This window comes from Pleurodeles waltl, chromosome 4_1, assembly GCF_031143425.1.
Source record: "Pleurodeles waltl isolate 20211129_DDA chromosome 4_1, aPleWal1.hap1.20221129, whole genome shotgun sequence".
In the NCBI taxonomy this organism is placed as follows: Eukaryota; Metazoa; Chordata; class Amphibia; order Caudata; family Salamandridae; genus Pleurodeles; species Pleurodeles waltl.
Genome location: NC_090442.1, coordinates 174,624,821 through 174,648,880, shown reverse-complemented (window position 1 = coordinate 174,648,880; position 24,060 = coordinate 174,624,821).

Here is a 24,060-nt window from a genome sequence, read left to right as displayed (position 1 = left end):
CTTGCCTGGCATGTTACCCCCATATTTCACTGTATATATGTTGTTTTAGTTGTATGTGTCACTGGGACCCTGCCAGCCAGGGCCCCAGTGCTCATAAGTGTGCCCTGTATGTGTTACCTGTGTTATGACTAACTGTCTCACTGAGGATCTGCTAATCAGAACCTCAGTGGTTATGCTCTCTCATTTCTTTCCAAATTGTCACTAACAGGCTAGTAACCAATTTTACCAATTTACATTGGCATACTGGAACACCCTTATAATTCCCTAGTATATGGTACTGAGGTATTGGGGTTCCAGGAGATCCCTATGGGCTCCAGTATTTCTTTTGCCACCCATAGGGAGCTCTGACAATTCTTACACAGGCCTGCCACTGCAGCCTGAGTGAAATAACGTCCACGTTATTTCACAGCCATTTACCACTGCACTTAAGTAACTTATAAGTCACCTATATGTCTAACCTTTACCTAGTAAAGGTTGGGTGCTAAGTTACTTAGTGTGTGGGCACCATGGCACTAGCCCCCACATTGTTCAGGGCAAATTCCCCAGACTTTGTGAGTGCGGGGACACCATTACACGTGTGCACTATACATAGGTCACTACCTATGTATAGCTTCACAATGGTAACTCCGAACATGGCCATGTAACATGCCATCCTGGTATTGGGGAGACAATCCCATGATTCCCCGGGTCTCTAGCACAGACCCGGGTACTGCCAAACTGCCTTTCCTGGGGTTTCACTGCAGCTGCTGCTGCTGCCAACCCCTCAGACAGGTTTCTGACCCCCTGGGGTTCAGCCAGGCTTGGCCCAGGAAGGCAGAACAAAGGACTTCCTCAGAGAGAGGGTTTTACACCCTCTCCTTTTGGAAAAAGGTGTCAGGGCTGGGGAGGAGTAGCCTCCCCCAGTTTCTGGAAATGCTTTGATGGGCACAGATGGTGCCCATCTCTGCATAAGCCAGTCTACACCGGTTCAGGGATCCCCCAGCCCTGCTCTGGTGCGAAACTGGACAAAGGAAAGGGGAGTGACCACTCCCCTGACCTGCACCTCCCCTGGGAGGTGCCCAGAGCTCCTCCAGTGTGCTCCAGACCTCTGCCATCTTGGAAACAGAGGTGCTGCTGGCACACTGGACTGCTCTGAGTGGCCAGGGACAGCAGGTGACGTCAGAGACTCCTTCTGATAGGCTCCTCCAGGTGTTGCTAGCCTATCCTCTCTCCTAAGTAGCCAAACCTCCTTTTCTGGCTATTTAGAGTCTCTGCTTTGGGGAATTCTTTAGATAACGAATGCAAGAGCTCATCAGAGTTCCTCTGCATCTCTCTCTTCACCTTCTGCCAAGGAATCGACTGCTGACCGCGCTGGAAGCCTGCAAAACCGCAACAAAGTAGCAAAGACGACTACTGCAACCTTCTATCGCTGATCCTGCCGCCTTCTCGACTGTTTTCCTGGTGGTGCATGCTGTGGGGGTAGTCTGCCTCCTCTCTGCACTAGAAGCTTCGAAGAAATCTCCCGTGGGTCGACGGAATCTTCCCCCTCCAACCGCAGGCACCAAAGAACTGCTTCACCGGTCCTCTGGGTCCCCTTTCAGCACTACGAGCGTGGTCCCTGGAACTCCTCAACTCTGTCCAAGTGACTCCCACAGTCCAGTGACTCTTCAGTCCAAGTTGGGTGGAGGTAAGTCCTTGCCTCCCCACGCTAGACTGCATTGCTGGGTACCGCGTGATTTGCAGCTGCTCCGGCTCCTGTGCACTCTTCCAGGATTTCCTTCGTGCACAGCCAAGCCTGGGTCCCCGGCACTCTAACCTGCAGTGTACGACCTCCTGAGTTGTCCTCCGTCGTCGTGGGACCTTCCTTTGTGACTTCAGGTGAGCACATCATAGTGCCTGTTCCGGCACTTCTGCAGGTGCTGCCTGCTTCTGCGTGGGCTCTTTGTCTTGCTGGACGCCCCCTCTGTCTCCTCACGCAATTGGCGACATTCTGGTCCCTCCTCGGCCATAGCAGCATCCAAAAACCCTAACCGCGACCCTTGCAGCTAGCAAGGCTTGTTTGCGGTCTTTCTGCACGAAAACACCTCTGCAAGCTTCTTCATGACGTGTGTGAGAAGGTAGCCTCTTTCTAGCCTTGTTACCCCCACTTTTGGCCTGTTTGTGAGTGTATGTCAGGGTGTTTGTCACTGTTTTCACTGTCTCACTGGGATCCTGATAGCCAGGCCTCAGTGCTCATAGTGAAAACACTATGTTTTCAGTATGTTTGTTATGTGTCACTGGGATCCTGCTTGTCAGGACCCCAGTGCTCATAGGTTTGTGGCCTATATGTATGTGTCACTGGGACCCTGTCACACAGGGCCCCAGTGCTCATAGGTGTGCATGTATATGTTCCCTATGTGGTGCCTAACTGTCTCACTGAGGCTCTGCTAACCAGAACCTCAGTGGTTATGCTCTCTCATTACTTTCAAATTGTCACTAACAGGCTAGTGACCAATTTTACCAATTTACATTGGCTTACTGGAACACCCTTATAATTCCCTAGTATATGGTACTGAGGTACCCAGGGTATTGGGGTTCCAGGAGATCCCTATGGGCTGCAGCATTTCTTTTGCCACCCATAGGGAGCTCTGACAATTCTTACACAGGCCTGCCACTGCAGCCTGAGTGAAATAACGTCCACGTTATTTCACAGCCATTTTACACTGCACTTAAGTAACTTATAAGTCACCTATATGTCTAACCTTTACCTGGTAAAGGTTAGGTGCAAAGTTACTTAGTGTGAGGGCACCCTTGCACTAGCCAAGGTGCCCCCACATTGTTCAGAGCCAATTCACTGAACTTTGTGAGTGCGGGGACACCATTACACGCGTGCACTACATATAGGTCACTACCTATATGTAGCTTCACCATGGTAACTCCGAATATGGCCATGTAACATGTCTATGATCATGGAATTGCCCCCTCTATGCCATCCTGGCATTGTTGGTACAATTCCATGATCCCAGTGGTCTGTAGCACAGACCCTGGTACTGCCAGACTGCCCTTCCTGGGGTTTCTCTGCAGCTGCTGCTGCTGCCAACCCCTCAGACAGGCAGCTGCCCTCCTGGGGTCCAGCCAGGCCTGGCCCAGGATGGCAGAACAAAGAACTTCCTCTGAGAGAGGGTGTGACACCCTCTCCCTTTGGAAAATGGTGTGAAGGCAGGGGAGGAGTAGCCTCCCCCAGCCTCTGGAAATGCTTTGTTGGGCACAGATGTGCCCAATTCTGCATAAGCCAGTCTACACCGGTTCAGGGACCCCTTAGCCCCTGCTCTGGCGCGAAAGTGGACAAAGGAAAGGGGAGTGACCACTCCCCTGACCTGCACCTCCCCTGGGAGGTGTCCAGAGCTCCTCCAGTGTGCTCCAGACCTCTGCCATCTTGGAAACAGAGGTGCTGCTGGCACACTGGACTGCTCTGAGTGGCCAGTGCCACCAGGTGACGTCAGAGACTCCTGCTGATAGGCTCCTTCAGGTGTTAGTAGCCTTTCCTCTCTCCTAGGTAGCCAAACCCTCTTTTCTGGCTATTTAGGGTCTCTGTCTCTGGGGAAACTTTAGATAACGAATGCATGAGCTCAGCCGAGTTCCTCTGCATCTCCCTCTTCACCTTCTGATAAGGAATCGACCGCTGACCGCGCTGGAAGCCTGCAAACCTGCAACATAGTAGCAAAGACGACTACTGCAACTCTGTAACGCTGATCCTGCCGCCTTCTCGACTGTTTTCCTGCTTGTGCATGCTGTGGGGGTAGTCTGCCTCCTCTCTGCACCAGAAGCTCCGAAGAAATCTCCCGTGGGTCGACGGAATCTTCCCCCTGCAACCGCAGGCACCAAAAAGCTGCATTACCGGTCCCTTGGGTCTCCTCTCAGCACGACGAGCGAGGTCCCTCGAATCCAGCGACGCTGTCCAAGTGACCCCCACAGTCCAGTGACTCTTCAGCCCAAGTTTGGTGGAGGTAAGTCCTTGCCTCACCTCGCTGGGCTGTATTGCTGGGAACCGCGACTTTGCAGCTACTCCGGCCCCTGTGCACTTCCGGCGGAAATCCTTCATGCACAGCCAAGCCTGGGTCCACGGCACTCTAACCTGCATTGCACGACTTTCTAAGTTGGTCTCTGGCGACGTGGGACTCCTTTGTGCAACTTCGGCGAGCACCGTTTCACGCATCCTCGTAGTGCCTGTTTCTGGCACTTCTCCGGGTGCTACCTGCTTCAGTGAGGGCTCTTTGTCTTTCTCGACGTCCCCTCTCTCTTCAGGTCCAATTTGCGACCTCCTGGTTCCTCCTGGGCCCCAGCAGCGTCCAAAAACGCCAAACGCACGATTTGCGTGTAGCAAGGCTTGTTGGCGTCCTTCCGGCGGGAAAACACTTCTGCACGACTCTCCAAGGCGAGAGGGATCCGTCCACCAAAGGGGAAGTCTCTAGCCCTTTTCGTTCCTGCAGAAACCTCAGCTTCTTCTGTCCAGTCGAAGCTTCTTTGCACCCGCAGCTGGCATTTCCTGGGCATCTGCCCATCTCCGACTTGCTTGTGACTTTTGGACTTGGTCCCCTTGTTCCACAGGTACCCCAGATTGGAAATCCACAGTTGTTGCATTGCTGGTTTGTGTCTTTCCTGCATTATTCCTCTAACACGACTCTTTTGTCCTTAGGGGAACTTTAGTGCACTTTGCACTCACTTTTCAGGGTCTTGGGGAGGGTTATTTTGCTAACTCTCACTATTTTCTAATAGTCCCAGCTACCCTCTACAAGGTCACATAGGTTTGGGGTCCATTCGTGGTTCGCATTCCACTTCTGGAGTATATGGTTTGTGTTGCCCCTATCCCTATGTTTCCCCATTGCATCCTATTGTAACTATACATTGTTTGCACTGTTTTCTAAGACTATACTGCATATTTTTGCTATTGTGTATATATATCTTGTGTATATTTCCTATCCTCTCACTGAGGGTACACTCTAAGATACTTTGGCATATTGTCATAAAAATAAAGTACCTTTATTTTTAGTATAACTGTGTATTGTGTTTTCTTATGATATTGTGCATATGACACTAGGTGGTACTGTAGTAGCTTCACACGTCTCCTAGTTCAGCCTAAGCTGCTCTGCTAAGCTACCATTATCTATCAGCCTAAGCTGCTAGACACCCTATACACTAATAAGGGATAACTGGGCCTGGTGCAAGGTGCAAGTACCCCTTGGTACTCACTACAAGCCAGTCCAGCCTCCTACAACGTGGGACATCCATCCTCCAAAGGGGAAGTTTCTAGCCCTCTTCGTTCTTGCAGAATCCACAGCTTCTACCATCGAGTGGCAGCTTCTTTGCACCCACAGCTGGCATTTCCTGGGCATCTGCCCACTCCCGACTTGATCGTGACTCTTGGACTTTGTCCCCTTGTTACACAGGTACTCTCCTCTGGAAATCCATCATTGTTGCATTGCTGGTGTTGGTCTTTCTTGCAGAATTCCCCTATCACGACTTCTGTGCTCTCTGGGGAACTTAGGTGCACTTTGCACCCACTTTTCAGGGTCTTGGGGTGGGCTATTTTTCTAACCCTCACTGTTTTCTTACAGTCCCAGCGACCCTCTACAAGGTCACATAGGTTTGGGGTCCATTTGTGGTTCGCATTCCACTTCTAGAGTATATGGTTTTTGTTGCCCCTATCCCTATGTGCCCCCATTACATTCTATTGTGACTATTCATTGATTGCACTGTTTTCTATTGCTATTACTGCATATTTTGGTATTCTGTATATATAACTTGTGTATATTTGCTATCCTCATACTGAGGGTACTCACTGAGATACTTTGGCATATTGTCATAAAAATAAAGTACCTTTATTTTTAGTATATCTGTGTATTGTGTTTTCTTATGATATTGTGCATATGACACCAGTGGTATAGTGGGAGCTTCACACGTCTCCTAGTTCAGCCTAAGCTGCTCTGCTAAGCTACCCTTTTCTATCAGCCTAAGCTGCTAGACACCTCTTCTACACTAATAAGGGATAACTGGACCTGGTACAAAGTGTAAGTACCCCTTGGTACCCACTACAAGCCAGGCCAGCCTCCTACGTTGGTTGTGCAGCGGTGGGATAAGTACTTGCAACTACTTACCACTTTGTCATTTTGTACTTTTCATAAGAGAAAAATATACAAAACAAGTTCAGTGTATGTACACCTAACCAAAAAGTTTTGCTTTTCTTCTCTTACTCTTTTTGCTAAGTGCTGAAAAGTACCTCTAAACTTTCAAAAAGTTTCTTAAAAGTTTAAAAAGTTTTTTTCCTGTTCCTTAAAAAGTTTTGAAACATTTTCTTTCTTTTTCTGTCCCTTAAACCTTTTCTATCATGTCTGGTACAGGTCAAACTGTTGATCTGACCAGAGTTGCTTATGATCACCTTAGCTGGAAAGGAGCAAGGAGTCTCTGCATTGAAAGAGGTTTAGGGGTAGGGAAGAATCCCTCAAGAGAATTGTTAGTTAATATGCTCATTGAACAGGATAAGACCTTAGTTGGCACATCTGGTGAGAAATTAGCTGATGGTTCACACTCTGATTCTGGGCCTTCCCCAGTAAAAGTGTTAGAAGGGAACCTTCCCAACCTGCCCCTTAGCAGGCCACCTAGCATGGCTGGTACTAATGTGAGTTCTCATCACAGTAGGAGTGTTACTTCTGTAGGCCAGAATGTTAGAGTGCCATCTGTTAGGGACAGGTCTCCCTCTGTCCATTCACACCATTCTTCTGGGTCAAGGCATGCCCAACCCACCCTCCCTGAAGACAGAATGTTAGAAAGGGAACTCAATAGATTGAGAGTGAAAGAGTCCAGGCTGAAGCTTAAAAAGCAACAGCTGGATCTAGACAGGGAAGCATTTGACTTAGAAAAAGAAAGACAGAGGTTGGGGTTTGGACCCCATGGTGGCAGCAGCAGTATTCCAAATAGTCATCCTGTAAAAGAGCATGATTCTAGGAATCTACACAAGATAGTTCCCCCTTACAAGGAGGGGGATGACATTAACAAGTGGTTTGCTGCACTTGAGAGGGCCTGTGTTGTACAGGAGGTCCCTCAAAGGCAGTGGGCTGCTATCCTATGGCTATCTTTCAGTGGAAAGGGTAGGGATAGGCTCCTTATTGTAAAGGAAAGTGATGCCAATAATTTTACAGTTCTTAAGAATGCACTCCTAGATGGTTATGGCTTAACCACTGAACAGTACAGGATCAAGTTCAGCGAAACCAAAAAGGAGTCTTCACAAGACTGGGTAGACTTTGTTGACCATTCAGTGAAGGCCTTGGAGGGGTGGTTGCATGGCAGTAACGTTTCTGACTATAAAAGCCTGTATAACTTAATCCTGAGAGAGCATATTCTTAATAATTGTGTGTCTGATTTGTTGCACCAGTACCTGGTAGACTCTGATCTGACCTCTCCCCAAGAATTGGGAAAGAAGGCAGACAAATGGATCAGAACAAGGGTGAACAGAAAAGTTCATACAGGGGGTGACAAGGATGGCAAGAAGAAGGATGGTAAGTCTTCTGACAAGGGTGGGGACAAATCTAAAATTGAGTCTTCATCAGGCCCACAAAAACACTCTGATGGGGGTGGTGGGCCCAAATCCTCTTCTAATCAAAATCAAGTAAAGAAACCATGGTGCTATTTATGTAAAATAAAAGGCCATTGGACAACTGATCCCAGTTGTCCAAAGAAAAGCAGCAAGCCTCCTACCACTACGACCCCTACCGCTACACCTAGTGCCCCTAGTATTAGCAGTGGTGGTGGGAGCAAACCTACTAATAGCCAATGCAAGGGAGTAGCTGGGCTCACTTTTGGTAATTTAGTTGGGGTTGGTCTTGTTAGGGAGACCACAGAGGCTGTGTTAGTCTCTGAGGGGGGCATTGATTTGGCCACCTTGGTTGCTTGTCCCCTTAATATGGATAAGTACAAGCAACTTCCCCTAATAAATGGTGTTGAGGTTCAGGCCTACAGGGACACAGGTGGCAGTGTTACCATGGTAATAGAGAAACTGGTCCACCCTGAACAACATCTACTTGGTCACCAGTACCAAGTGACTGATGCTAATAACAACACCCTTAGCCACCCCATGGCTGTTGTAAATCTCAACTGGGGGGGGGGTTACTGGCCCAAAGAAAGTTGTGGTTGCCTCAGATTTACCTGTAGACTGTCTATTAGGGAATGATTTAGAGACATCAGCTTGGGCAGAAGTGGAGTTGGAGGCTCATGCACCAATGCTGGGCTTTCCAGGGCATATTTTTGCTTAGACCATGGCTCAGGCCAAAAAGCAAAAAGGACAGGGAAACTTGGATCCTGGAACAATGGACCAAGTGCTCCCTAAAGCTAGGGCTAATAGAAGTAAAGCACTACCTACTATCCCTCCCTCTAAAGTGGATTCTTCTTCTGAGGAAGAAGAATTTCCACCCTGTGCAGAACCTACACCAGAGGAGCTGGAAGCAGACACTGCTGTGCATTTGGGTGAAGGGGGGCCTGCCAGGGAGGAGCTGAGTGTGGCACAGCAGACCTGTCCCACACTAGAGGGTCTAAGACAGCAAGCTGTCAAACAAGCAAATGGGGATGTCAGTGACTCTCACAGAGTTTACTGGGAGGACAACCTCTTGTACACTGAAGCAAGGGATCCAAAACCTGGAGCTGCCAGGAGATTGGTGATTCCTCAGGAGTACAGAAAGTTCCTCCTAACTCTTGCTCACGACATTCCCCTTGCTGGACATTTAGGGCAAATGAAAACTTGGGACAGGCTTGTTCCCTTGTTTCATTGGCCTAGAATGTCTGAGGACACAAAATAATTTTGTAAGTCCTGTGAAACCTGTCAAGCCAGTGGCAAGACAGGTGGCACTCCAAAGGCACCCCTTATTCCACTGCCTGTGGTCGGGGTTCCCTTTGAAAGGGTAGGGGTTGACATAGTTGTCCCCCTTGGCCCTTCTAATGCTTCAGGCAATAGGTTTATCTTGGTGGTAGTGGACCATGCCACCAGATATCCTGAAGCAATTCCTCTAAGGACCACTACAGCTCCTGCAGTGGCAAAGGCCCTCCTGGGAATCTTTTCCAGGGTGGGCTTCCCCAAAGAGGTAGTTTCAGACAGAGGAAGCAATTTCATGTCTGCTTACTTGAAGGCCATGTGGAAGGAGTGTGGGGTGACATGCAAGTTCACCACACCCTATCATCCACAAACAAATGGACTGGTGGAGAGATTTAACAAAACTCTCAAAGGCATGATTATGGGTCTCCCTGAAAAACTCTGCAGGAGATGGGATATCCTGTTACCATGCCTCCTTTTTGCCTACAGGGAGGTACCCCAGAAAGGAGTGGGCTTCAGCCCCTTTGAACTCCTCTTTGGACACCCTGTTAGGGGTCCACTAACACTTGTCAAAGAGGGTTGGGAACAACCTTTAAAAGCTCCAAAACAAGATATTGTGGATTATGTACTTGGCCTCAGATCCAGGATGGCTGAGTACATGAAAAAGGCCAGTAAAAACCTTCAGGCCAGCCAAGAGCTCCAGAAGCAATGGTATGAACAGAAGGCTGTTTTGGTTCAGTACAAACCAGGGCAGAAAGTGTGGGTCTTGGAGCCTGTGGCCCCAAGAGCACTCCAAGATAAATGGAGTGGACCCCACACAATTGTTGAGAAAAAGGGTGAAGTCACCTACTTAATTGACTTAGGCACTGCCAGGAGTCCCCTTAGGGTGCTCCATGTCAATCACCTGAAACCCTACTATGACAGGGCTGATCTCACCCTGCTCATGGCAACTGATGAGGGACAAGAAGAAGACAGTGATCCTCTTCCTGATCTCTTCTCTTCCACAGAACAAGATGCTCTGGTGGAGGGGGTAGTTTTGGCTGATTGTCTTACTGCTGAGCAGAAAGACCAGTGCATAAATCTCCTGGTCAGTTTTCTGAACTCTTCTCTACTGTGCCAGGTACCACTTCTTTGTGTGAGCACACTATAGATACTGGAGACAGCTTGCCTGTCAAAAGTAAGATCTATAGGCAGCCTGACCATGTCAGAGACTGCATAAAGCAAGAGGTGCAGAAAATGTTAGAACTGGGAGTGGTTGAGCACTCTGAAAGTCCATGGGCTTCTCCTGTGGTACTTGTACCAAAACCTCATTCCAAAGATGGAAAGAAGGAAATGCGGTTTTGTGTAGACTACAGAGGTCTCAACCAGGTAACCAAAACTGATGCTCACCCTATACCCAGGGCAGATGAGCTCATAGATACACTGGCATCTGCCAAGTATCTAAGCACTTTTGATTTGACTGCAGGGTATTGGCAGATCAAATTATCAGAAGATGCTAAAGCTAAAACTGCATTTTCAACCATTGGAGGCCATTACCAAAACACAGTAATGCCTTTTGGATTAAAAAATGCACCTGCCACTTTTCAGAGGTTGGTGAACACAGTCCTGCAAGGGCTGGAAGCTTTCAGTGCAGCATATTTGGCCGATATAGCTGTCTTTAGCTCCAGCTGGGATGATCACCTGGTCCACCTATGGATAGTTTTGGTGGCCCTGCAAAAGGCAGGCCTCACTATCAAGGCTTCAAAGTGCCAGATAGGGCAGGGAAAGGTGGTTTATCTGGGACACCTGGTTGGTGGGGAACAGATTGCACCACTTCAGGGGAAAATCCAAACAATTATTGATTGGGTTCCCCCTACTACTCAGACGAGAGCCTTTTTAGGCCTCACTGGGTACTACAGGAGGTTCATTAAGAACTATGGCTCCATTGCAGCCCCTCTTAATGACCTCACATCCAAGAAAATACCTAAAAAGGTATTATGGACAGCAAACTGTCAGAAAGCTTTTGAGGAGCTGAAGCAGGCCATGTGCTCTGCACCTGTCCTGAAAAGCCCTTGTTACTCTAAAACATTCTATGTCCAAACTGATGCATCTGAATTAGGAGTAGGGGCAGTCCTATCACAACTTAATTCTGAGGGCCAGGATCAACCTGTTGCTTTTATTAGTAGGAGGTTGACCCCTAGAGAAAAGCGTTGGTCTGTCATAGAGAGAGAGGCCTTTGCTGTGGTCTGGGCACTGAAGAAGTTGAGGCCATACCTGTTTGGCACTCACTTCATTGTTCAGACAGACCACAAACCTCTACTTTGGCTAAAACAAATGAAAGGTGAAAATACTAAATTGTTGAGGTGGTCCATATCCCTACAGGGAATGGACTATACAGTGGAGCATAGACCTGGGAGTACCCACTCCAATGCAGATGGACTCTCCAGATATTTCCACTTAGACAATGAAGACCCATCAGGTAATGACTAGTCTTATTGTCCTTCGTTTGGGGGGAGGGGGGGTTGTGTAGGAAAGTACCATCTTGCCTGGCATGTTACCCCCATTTTTCACTGTATATATGTTGTTTTAGTTGTATGTGTCACTGGGACCCTGCCAGCCAGGGCCCCAGTGCTCATAAGTGTGCCTGAAAGTGTTACCTGTGTTATGACTAACTGTCTCACTGAGGCTCTGCTATCCAGAACCTCAGTGGTTATGCTCTCTCATTTCTTTCCAAATTGTCACTAACAGGCTAGTGACCAATTTCACCAATTCACATTGGCATACTGGAACACCCTTATAATTCCCTAGTATATGGTACTGAGGTACCCAGGGTATTGGGGTTCCAGGAGATTCCTATGGGCTGCAGCATTTCTTTTTCCACCCATAGGGAGCTCTGACAATTCTTACACAGGCCTGCCACTGCAGCCTGAGTGAAATAACGTCCACGTTATTTCACAGCCATTTACCACTGCACTTAAGTAACTTATAAGTCACCTATATGTCTAACCTTTACCTGGTAAAGGTTAGGTGCAAAGTTACTTAGTGTGAGGGCACCCTGGCACTAGCCAAGGTACCCCCACATTGTTCAGGGCAAATTCCCCGGACTTTGTGAGTGCGGGGACACCATTACACGTGTGCACTACACATAGGTCACTACCTATGTGTAGCTTCACAATGGTAACTCCGAATATGGCCATGTAACATGTCTATGATCATGGCATAGTTGGCACAATCCCATGATCCCAGTGGTCTGTAGCACAGACCCTGGTACTGCCAAACTGCCTTTTCAGGGGTTTCACTGCAGCTGTTGCTGCTGCCAACCCCTCAGACAGGTTTCTGCCCTCCTGGGGTCCAGCCAGGCCTGGCCCAGGATGGCAGAACAAAGGACTTCCTCAGAGAGAGGGTGTTACACCCTCTCCCTTTGGAAAATGGGGTGAAGGCAGGGGAGGAGTAGCCTCCCCCAGCCTCTGGAAATGCTTTCAGGGGCACAGATGGTGCCCATTTCTGCATAAGCCAGTCTACACCGGTTCAGGGACCCCTCAGCCCTGCTCTGGCGCGAAACTGGACAAAGGAAAGGGGAGTGACCACTCCCCTGACCTGCACCTCCCCTGGGAGGTGCCCAGAGCTCCTCCAGTGTGCTCCAGACCTCTGCCATCTTGGAAACAGAGGTGCTGCTGGCACACTGGACTGCTTTGAGTGGCCAGGGCCAGCAGGTGACGTCAGAGACTCCTTCTGATAGGCTCCTTCAGGTGTTGCTAGCCTATCCTCTCTCCTAAGTAGCCAAACACTCTTTTCTGGCTATTTAGGGTCTCTGCTTTGGGGAATTCCTTAGATAACGAATGCAAGAGCTCATCAGAGTTCCTCTGCATCTCTCTCTTCACCTTCTGCCAAGGAATCGACTGCTGACCGCGCTGGAAGCCTGCAAAACTGCAACAAAGTAGCTAAGATGACTACTGCAACTCTGTAACGCTGATCCTGCCACCTTCTCGACTGTTTTCCTGGTGGTGCATGCTGTGGGGGTAGTCTGCCTCCTCTCTGCACTAGAAGCTCCGAAGAAATCTCCCGTGGGTCGACGGAATCGTCCCCCTGCAACCGCAGGCACCAAAGAACTGCATCATAGGTCCCCTGGGTCTCCTCTCAGCACGACGAGCGAGGTCCCTTGAATCCAGCAACTCTGTCCCAGTGACTCCCACAGTCCAGTGACTCTTCAGTCCAAGTTTGGTGGACGTAAGTCCTTGCCTCCCCACGCCAGACTGCATTGCTGGGAACCGCGACTTTTGCAGCTACTCCGGCCTCTGTGCACTTCCGGCGGAAATCCTTTGTGCACAGGCAAGCCTGGGTCCACAGCATTCTAACATGCATTGCATGACTTTCTAAGTTGGTCTCCGGAGACGTGGGACTCCTTTGTGCAACTTTAGGTGAGCACCATTTCACTCTTCTTTGTAGTGCCTGCTCCAGCACTTCTGCGGGTGCTGCCTGCTTTTGAGTGGGCTCCTTCTCTTGCTCGACGCCCTCTCTGTCCCCAGACGCAATTGGCGACATCCTGGTCCCTCCTGGGCCACAGCAGCATCCAAAAACCCTAACTGCACGATTTGCAGCTAGCAAGGTTTGTTGGCAGTCTTTCGGCGGGAAAACACTTCTGCACAACTCTCCACGGCGTGGGGGATCCATCCTCCAAAGGGAAAGTCTCTAGCCCTTGTCGTTCCTGCAGAATCCTCAGCTTCTACTGTCCAGTAGCAGCTTCTTTGCACCCACAGCTGGCATTTCCTGGGCATCTGCCCATCTCCGACTTGCTTGTGACTTTTGGACTTGGTCCCCTTGTTCCACAGGTACCCTCGACTGGAAATCCATTGTTTTTGCATTGCTGGTTTGTGTCTTTCCTGCAGAATTCCCCTATCACGACTTCTATGTCCTTTGGGGAACTTTAGTGCACTTTGCACTCACTTTTCAGGGTCTTGGGGTGGGCTATTTTTCTAACCCTTACTATTTTCTAATAGTCCCAGCGACCTTCTACAAGGTCACATAGGTTTGGGGTCCATTCGTGGTTCGCATTCCACTTTTGGAGTATATGGTTTGTGTTGCCCCTATCCCTATGTGTCCCCATTGCATCCTATTGTAACTATACATTGTTTGCACTGTTTTCTAAGACTATACTGCATATTTTTGGTATTGTGTACATATATCTTGTGTATATTTGCTATCCTCATACTGAGGGTACTCACTGAGATACTTTGGCATATTGTCATAAAAATAAAGTACCTTTATTTTTAGTATATCTGTGTATTGTGTTTTCTTATGATATTGTGCAAGTGTCACTAGTGGTACTGTAGGAGCTTCACTCGTCTCCTAGTTCAGCCTAAGCTGCTCTGCTAAGCTACCATTATCTATCAGCCTATGCTGCTAGACACCCTATACACTAATAAGGGATAACTGGGCCTGGTGCAAGGTGTAAGTACCCCTTGGTACTCACTACAAGCCAGTCCAGCCTCCAACAGTGATGCAGTTCTTTGGTGCCTGCGGTAGCAGGGGGAAGATTCCGTCGACCCACGGGAGATTTCTTCGGAGCTTCTAGTGCAGAGAGGAGGCAGACTACCCCCACAGCATGCACCACCAGGAAAACAGTCGAGAAGGCGGCAGGATCAGCGCTACAGTGTCGCAGTAGTCGTCTTTGCTACTTTGTTGCAGTTTTGCAGGCTTCCAGCACGGTCAGCAGTCGATTCCTTGGCAGAAGGTGAAGAGAGAGATGCAGAGGAACTCTGATGAGCTCTTGCATTCGTTATCTAAGGAATTTCCCAAAGCAGAGACCCTAAATAGCCAGAAAAGAGGGTTTGGCTACTTAGGAGAGAGGATAGGCTAGCAACACCTGAAGGAGCCTATCAGAAGGAGTCTCTGACGTCACCTGCTGGCCCTGGCCACTCAGAGCAGTCCAGTGTGCCAGAAGCACCTCTGTTTCCAAGATGGCAGAGGTCTGGAGCACACTGGAGGAGCTCTGGGCACCTCCCAGGGGAGGTGCAGGTCAGGGGAGTGGTCACTCCCCTTTCCTTTGTCCAGTTTCGTGCCAGAGCAGGGCTGAGGGGTCCCTGAACCGGTGTAGACTGGCTTCTGCAGAAATGGGCACCATCTGTGCCCCTGAAAGCATTTTCAGAGGCTGGGGGAGGCTACTCCTCCCCTGCCTTAACACCTTTTTCAAAAGGGAGAGGGTGTAAAACCTTCTCTCTGAGGAAGTCCTTTGTTCTGCCTTCCTGGGCCAAGCCTGGCTGGACCCCAGGAGGGCAGAAACCTGTCTGAGGGGTTGGCAGCAGCTGCAGTGAAACCCCTGAAAAGGCAGTTTGGCAGTACCCGGGTCTGTGCTAGAGACCCGTGGGATCATGGGATTGTGCCAACAATGCCAGGATGGCATAGAGGGGGCAATTCCATGATCTTAGACATGTTACATGGCCATATTCGGAGTTACCATTGTGAAGCTACACACAGGTAGTGACCTATTTGTAGTGCACGTGTCTAATGGTGTCCCCGCACTCACAAAGTCCGGGGAATTTGCCCTGAACAATGTGGGGGCACCTTGGCTAGTGCCAGGGTGCCCACACACTAAGTAACTTAGCACCCAACCTTTACCAGGTAAAGGTTAGACATATAGGTGACTTATAAGTTACTTAAGTGTAGTGGTAAATGGCTGTGAAATAACGTGGACGTTATTTCACTCAGGCTGCAGTGGCAGGCCTGTGTAAGAATTGTCAGAGCTCCCTATGGGTGGCAAAAGAAATGCTGCAGCCCATAGGGATCTCCTGGAACCCCAATACCCTGGGTACCTCAGTACCATATACTAGGGAATTATAAGGGTGTTCCAGTATGCCAATGTGAATTGGTGAAATTGGTCACTAGCCTGTTAGTGACAATTTGGAAAGAAATGAGAGAGCATAACCTCTGATGTTCTGGATAGAAGAGCCTCAGTGAGACAGTTAATCATAACACAGGTAACACATTCAGGGCACACTTATGAGCACTGGGGCCCTGGCTGGCAGGGTCCCAGTGACACATACAACTAAAACAACATATATACAGTGAAAAATGGGGGTAACATGCCAGGCAAGATGGTACTTTCCTACACATACCTGTTTGGCACTCACTTCATTGTTCAGACAGACCACAAACCTCTACTTTGGCTAAAACAAATGAAAGGTGAAAACCATAAATTGTTGAGGTGGTCCATATCTCTACAGGGAATGGACTATACAGTGGAACATAGACCCGGGAGTACTCATTCCAATGCAGATGGACTCTCCAGATATTTCCACTTAGACAATGAAGACTCATCAGGTCATGGCTAGTCTTATTGTCCTTCGTTTGGGGGGGGGTTGTGTAGGAAAGTACCATCTTGCCTGGCATGTTACCCGCATATTTCACTGTATATATGTTGTTTAAGTTGAATGTGTCACTGGGACCCTGCCAGCCAGGGCCCCAGTGCTCATAAGTGTGCCCTGTATGTGTTACCTGTGTTATGACTAATTGTGTCACTGAGGCTCTGCTAATCAGAACCTCAGTGGTTATGCTCTCTCAGTTCTTTCCAAATTGTCACTAACAGGCTAGTGACCAATTTTACCAATTTACATTGGCATACTGGAACACCCTTATAATTCCCTAGTATATGGTACTGAGGTACCCAGGGTATTGGGGTTCTAGGAGATCCCTATGGGCTGCAGCATTTCTTTTGCCACCCATAGGGAGCTCTGACAATTCTTACACAGGCCTGCCAATGCAGCCTGAGTGAAATAACGTCCACGTTATTTCACAGCCATTTACCACTGCACTTAAGTAACTTATAAGTCACCTATATGTCTAACCTTTACCTGGTAAAGGTTGGGTGCTAAGTTACTTAGTGTGTGGGCTCCCTGGCACTAGCCAAGGTGCCCCCACATTGTTCAGGGCAAATTCCCCGGACTTTGTGAGTGCGGGGACACCATTACACGCATGCGCTATACATAGGTCACTCCCTATGTATAGCTTCACAATGGTAACTCCGAACATGGCCATGTAACATGTCTAAGATCATCGAAATGCCCCCCCAATGCCATCCTGGTATTGGGGAGACAATCCCATGATTCCCCGGGTCTCTAGCACAGACCCGGGTACTGCCAAACTGCCTTTCCTGGGGTTTCACTGCAGCTGCTGCTGCTGCCAACCCCTCAGACAGGTTTCTGCCCTCCCGGGGTCCAGCCATGCCTGGCCCAGGAAGGCAGAACAAAGGACTTACTCAGATAGAGGGTGTTACACCCTCTCACTTTGGAAAAAGGTGTTAGGGCAGGGGAGGAGTAGCCTCCCCAGCTTCTGGAAATGCTTTGATGGGCACAGATGGTGCCCATCTCTGCATAAGCCAGTCTACACCGGTTCAGGGATCCCCCAGCCCTGCTCTGGCGCGAAACTGGAGAAAGGAAAGGGGAGTGACCACTCCCCTGACCTGCACCTCCCCTGGGAGGTGCCAAGAGCTCCTCCAGTGTGCTCCAGACCTCTGCCATCTTGGAAACAGAGGTGCTGCTGGCACACTGGACTGCTCTGAGTGGCCAGGGCCAGCAAGTGACGTCAGAGACTCCTTCTGATAGGCTCCTCCAGGTGTTGCTAGCCTATCTTCTCTCCTAAGTAGCCAAACCTCCTTTTCTGGCTATTTAGGGTCTCTGCTTTGGGGAATTCTTTAGATAACGAATGCAAGAGCTCATCAGAGTTCCTCTGCATCTCTCTCTTCACCTTCTGCCAAGGAATTGACTGCTGACCGCGCTGGAAGCCTGCAAAACCTCAACAAAGTAGCAAAGACGACTACTAGCAACCTTGTATCGTTGATCCTGCCGCCTTCTCAACTGTTTTCCTAGTGGTGCATGCTGTGGGGGTAGTCTGCCTCCTCTCTGCACTAGAAGCTCCGAAGAAATCTCCCGTGGGTTGACGGAATCGTCCCCCTGCAACCGCAGGCACCAAAGAAGTGCTTCACCGGTCCCCTGGGTCCCCTCTCAGCACGACGAGCGTGGTCCCTGGAACTCAGCAACTCTGTCCAAGTGACTCCCGCAGTCCAGTGACTCTTCAGTCCAAGTTTGGTGGAGGTAAGTCCTTGCCTCCCCACGCTAGACTGCATTGCTGGGTACCGCATCATTTGCAGCTGCTCCGGCTCCTGTGCACTCTTCCAGGATTTCCTTTGTGCACAGCCAAGCCTGGGTCCCCGGCACTCTAACCTGCAGTGCAGACCTCTTGAGTTGTCCTCCGGTGTCGTGGGACCTTCCTTTGTGACTTCGGGTGAGCTCTGGTTCACTCCATTTCGTAGTGCCTGTTCTGGCACTTCTGCGGGTGCTGCCTGCTTCTGAGTGGGCTCTTTATCTTGCTGGACACTCCCTCTGTCTCCTCATCCAATTGGCGACATCCTGGTCCCTCCTGGGCCACAGCAGCATCCAATAACCCTAACTACGACCCTTGCGGCTAGCAAGGCTTGTTTGCGGTCTTTCTGCACAAAAACACCTCTGCAAGCTTCTTCACAACGTGGGACATCCATCCTCCAAAGGGGAAGTTTTTAGCCCTCTTCGTTCTTGCAGAATCCACAGCTTCTACCGTCCGGTGGCAGCTTCTTTGCACCCACAGCTGGCCACTCCCGACTTGATCGTGACTCTTGGACTTGGTCCCCTTGTTCCACAGGTACTCTCGTCTGGAAATCCATCGTTGTTGCATTGCTGGTGTTGGTCTTTCTTGCAGAATTCCCCTATCACGACTTCTGTGCTCTTTGGGGAACTTAGGTGCACTTTGCACCCACTTTTCAGGGTCTTGGGGTGGGCTATTTTTCTAACCCTCACTGTTTTCTTACAGTCCCAGCGACCCTCTACAAGGTCACATAGGTTTGGGGTCCATTCGTGGTTCGCATTCCACTTCTAGAGCATATGGTTTGTGTTGCCCCTATCCCTATGTTCCCCCATTGCATTCTATTGTGACTATACATTGTTTGCAATGTTTTCTATTGTATTACTGCATATTTTGGTATTGTGTATATATATCTTGTGTATATTTGCTATCCTCATACTGAGGGTACTCACTGAGATACTTTGGCATATTGTCATAAAAATAAAGTACCTTTATTTTTAGTATATCTGTGTATTGTGTTTTCTTATGATATTGTGCATATGACACCAGTGGTATAGTGGGAGCTTCACACGTCTTCTAGTTCAGCCTAAGCTGCTCTGCTAAGCTACCCTTTTCTATCAGCCTATGCTGATAGACACCTCTTCTACACTTATAAGGGATAACTGGACCTGGTACAAAGTGTAAGTACCTCTTGGTACCCACTACAAGCCAGGCCAGCCTCAAACAAGCACTAATTGTGCACCGCATTTACCATAACACAAAGGGGTTGAACTCTGCTGAGATGTGATGCAGTGGGCACCCAACCCCTTCGATTTAAAAGGTTCTCTTGAGCCAACAAGCTGATGAGCTTTGGAGATGCACCTGTGTGCCTGTAAGTGGTACTGTGACCTGTGAAGATTTACGCAGCATTTCCAGCAACCCCAGGTGACATTTCTTTGCCCCCTACTGATGAAGGATGAAATCCAAGAACATATGCATGTACCTAGAAATATACAGCAGTATCTGCACCAACATTGGTGAAAAACTCCATTCAAATTTGCAGCAAGCACTAAGGGCCATATTTATACTTTTTGACGCAAAACTGCACCGACGCAGTTTTGCTTCAAAAAGTTTAACTCCAGCCAAACCCATTTCTTTGTGCCACCCGGGCATCAAATTTATACTTTGACGCTCTGTGGCGCAAACCACGGGTTAGAGTAATTTTTTTTACTCTAACCATTGTGCTACGTCGTAAAGCAAAATGACGTTAACATGGAGAAAATGACTTTAATCTGTTTTACGACGTCGCAAACCATATACACGCCATGTTTCCCCGCAATTGCGTCAAAATGCGGCGCAAACACAGCAAAGTGTGCAAAGGAGCCCCAAAATGGATCCCAGAAGCCAGGAGATACCCCAGGAAGACCCCAATCGACCAGGAACCAGCCAGGAGGACCCAGACAAGAACCAGGAGAGGGAGAAGAAGAAAAGGAAGTGATGTTTTCAGTGCAGAGGAGCAGGAAATACTGGTGAAAGAGGTGACGGAACACCAGCATCAACTTTTTGACACCTCAAAATTGCCAATTGGAAGGAGAGAGGCAATTTGTCAACAAATTGTCAACAAGATAAACAGGGGCATATTTATACTCTGTTTGCGCTGAATGTGCTTCAAAATGTTTGACGCACATTCGGCGCATACACTGCCCCATATTTATACTTTGACGTCCGACGCAGCGGGCGTCAAAGTTCCACCATGTGCGCCATTTTTTGGAAGGGGGAACCTGCCTTGCGTTAATTATATACAAGGTAGGTGTTCCATTCCAAAAAATTACTTTAAGGCCTGTGCCCCATATTTATACTGTGACGTCATTTTGACGCACAGGAGAGGGCATGCCTTAAAAAACGGCGCCCAGCCTGATGGGCGCCGTTTTTTAACATCTGGGTCAGGGCAGGCGTTAAGGGACCTGTGGGCTCAGAAGGAGCCCAGAGGTGCCCTCCCATGCCCCCAGGGACACCCCCTGCCACCCTTGCCCACCCCAGGAGCACACCCAAGGATGGAGGGACCCATCCCAGGGAAGTTGAGGTAAGTTCCGGTAAGTATTTTTTTTGTATTTTTTCTGTGGCATAGGGGGGCCTGATTTGTGCCCCCCTACATGCCACTATGCCCAATGACCATGCCCAGGGGACATAAGTCCCCTGGGCATGGCCATTGGGCAAGGGGGCATGACTCCTGTCTTTGCTAAGACAGGAGTCATTTCAATGGAGGTTGGGCGTAAAAAAAAATGGCGCAAATCGGGTTGAGGCCAACATTTTGCCTCAGCCTGACTTGCCCCATTTTTTGACGCCCAAGCTCCATTTTCCCCTACGCCGGCGCTGCCTGGTGTGAGTCATTTTTTTTTACGCACACCAGTCCGCAGCGCCGGCTAAAGTCATTCAATAAATAAGGCGCCCGCATGGCGCTTTGGAATGGTGTTAGCCGGCGTTAAAATTTTTGACGCACAACTGCGTTAGCACAGTTGTGCATCAAAAAGTATAAATATGGGCCACAGTGTGGCAGAAGTACGGAGAACAGTCACTGAGTGCAAGAAACACTGGCATGACTGCAAGTGCAGGACCAAGGAAAAAATTGCAAGTAACAGGAAGGCAGCACTGCAGACTGGAGGTGGAAGTCCAGCACTGCAGGAGGCCCTGGACCAGATGGAGGAGATGGTGGCAGCCCTCATCCCAGAGGAGATTGTCACAGGGATTCAAGTACAGGACAGCGCAGACTACCAGGAAACACACAGATGCTGGGTAAGTTGCATGGGGGACAAAAATGCCTAAATGTTAACTGCAAGCGGGGGGGGGGACATACCTACTACACAATGCATGTCAGTCCTGAAAATCAGGCAGTGGAAAGGGCAGAGGGGCATGGCACCAGTGCATGGGCTGTGCTGGGGAAACCAGGGGCAGAGCACAACACTACACCAACAACCTTTGCATGGGGGTACTCCGCCATGCCAAGGATGATGGAATGGCAAACCCAGTCCCGGAGGGTAGGGTACAATGTAAAACTGGCCTGCTGTCACACGACACTTGGTATTGTCACAACATGAACCAGGGCCCAATTTCCAGTCTCAGGCCATATCCACGAGTGTCACGTACCACTGACAACAGTTGCCACTACCACCTGTGCTGTGTGTGCTGGTCAAGTAGCAATTAGCAGTTAGGTGCCCATGGATCAAACACACCCAAAATAGAGGGTTCAGGATGACAACGTTATCAATCCCCTGTAATTCCCAACAAAGTGTAAATCCTGTCAAATGCTCATGTCTATAGGCGCAAAAAACATCAGGTATTGTTACTTACATTATGAAGTACACAGCAGTAATGTCATACCCATGCTGCACATTCCAGGGTCTACCCTGTGCCCGTGTTACAATAGATGCAATACCACCTTGCAACATCCCAAATGTCATACTGCTAAGACAACAGCATTGAGGGTGTGGACATATGTTTCTAGCTAGTGAAACACACCCCCATAGTCATAAGAGGAAATGTAACACTGCCAGGCCCATCAGTGCAATCCAATGTAGCACACATTCCTCAGCATCAACATGACACACTACCAATGCTGACACCTGTATTGTGCCATGCCAATGCTATACATAGTAGGTGCTTTGTCTCAGCAACATATAGGTGTATGTGAAATATCAGAGACTTGGTCAGTCCCATATTGTTAAGTGTGGTGCAAGTGGCATCAGAACACCCACAGCCATTGCAAGGCCTCACCATGCTAATGGAAGTAGATGGAGGGTTGAGTAGGACAAGAAGGTGCCAACACACAATTTGGACAGAACCTACACCTAGAGGATGTGACACAGACAATTCCCCAAACTGCCCACACCACATGTGATATGCAGGAACAATGAACAGGAACCAAGATTACAATGTCTCACTAATAGGAAGTCAGTAACATCCCATTACAATTGCCACAACACAGACACACTAATTGTACAATATCTAATTGCAGAGGACGATGGCTCTCCTGTGGATATGCCTGTCCTGGACTTCCCTGAAACATTAGCCAGCAGACCCGCCAAGATGTCCTTGGAACCCTCCAGACCCCACCTTCAGTCGCAAGGAGGAGTACAGATGCAGCAGCCATCACAGAGGACCCACCCACCACCCCAATAGTAAGACCTTCCAGCTCCAACCAAGCTGAGGACTCTGAGGACCCTGGTACCACCTTTGAGAGGACAGTAGTGGGAGTACAGTGGGAGCTGGCCAAGGAGGTGCAGGTGGGGATGCAAAATACAGCCTTGAGGGGATGCGCACGTGCATGATGTCATATGCAGAACAGGCAGCAGCCAAGCAAGTGCTACCATCCCTCCTGCAAGGACTACAACAATGTGTGAGGGATTTCACCACAGCAGTTAGGGAGTTTCCACAACACCTGGCATCCCAAACCTTTCACTGCGTGCACGAATGCAATTATGACCACCTCAGGGCTCACCACAGTGATGTAGCTGCTATACTCAAGAACCAGCAGCTCCTCCTTGCTGCAGTAATGTCCTTAATAGCCCCACGGTTGGCAGCTACTGGGAATTCTGACTCCACGTCTTCAAACACTGAAGTGTGTGTTGCCCCTTCAAACACACCACCACCAAGGGCAGAGGAGACAACACACACATCAGAAGAAGAAGACGTGGAACAGATCACCTTCACCCATAGGAGTACCCGGTAGCACAAGTCCATGCCACATGGGCACTGGTTTCCTGGGTCCTGTGCTTGTTAACATGCCAGTCTTACTACAGATGGTAACATGCACTGTTCTCCAGCACACTGTTTACCTTACCGCAATGCACTGCAAATGTCTCTCACTACCTCATTGGCAATTCATGTTCCTCTGCACTGAATGACACTTCACCCCAGCATGTCCAATGACATGTCCTTCACCAATGCACTTGTGTTGCATCACAATAGAAGGCGTCACACTAATGGACTTACAATCCTGGACTAAGTCAATATTGCACTACAGCACTTTAAAATAAATAGCACTTACACAACCACTTTGTCTCTGTGTAATGTGACACATTGTGATGTATGTCACATGTCAATGGCCATAGAATGTAAATACAACAGTGTAGAAAGAACGTGGGCTGATAACTATGCACTGGGGTCTGGATTTTATCATCATCTGTGCTTCCTTAGGCTTATTTCTGAAGTTAAATGAGATCAGTATAATGCTGTGTAGAACTGACAAAGTCTGCTCCAAAGTATGTATAAGATGAAACTCAATGTGGCCAATATTCCCTTCAAGACAATCTTTATGTATGTGACATCTGACTATAAACTTTAATCACACACACACACCATACAGCAGGAATGGATGTGTACGTGTGTATGGACAATTATGTAACCTGGGAGTACAATGTAATTAATTATAGGTGTGAGTTATGTATACAGAACTTCATAACATTATAACATCACCCAGCTTATCAGGGTTCACATGAACATCAGGCTGCAGGCAGACATCCCACAGTGGCCAAGATTCCAATACAGGACTCAAACGATGACAGATTTAAAAACACACCAACCTTTACAACACATTGGGAACCATAGTAACCTTGAGTGGTGGGTGCCATGGATGGCAGATGCATAGAGAAGTAGCTTTGTTGTAGCTGCCAATGTGACAG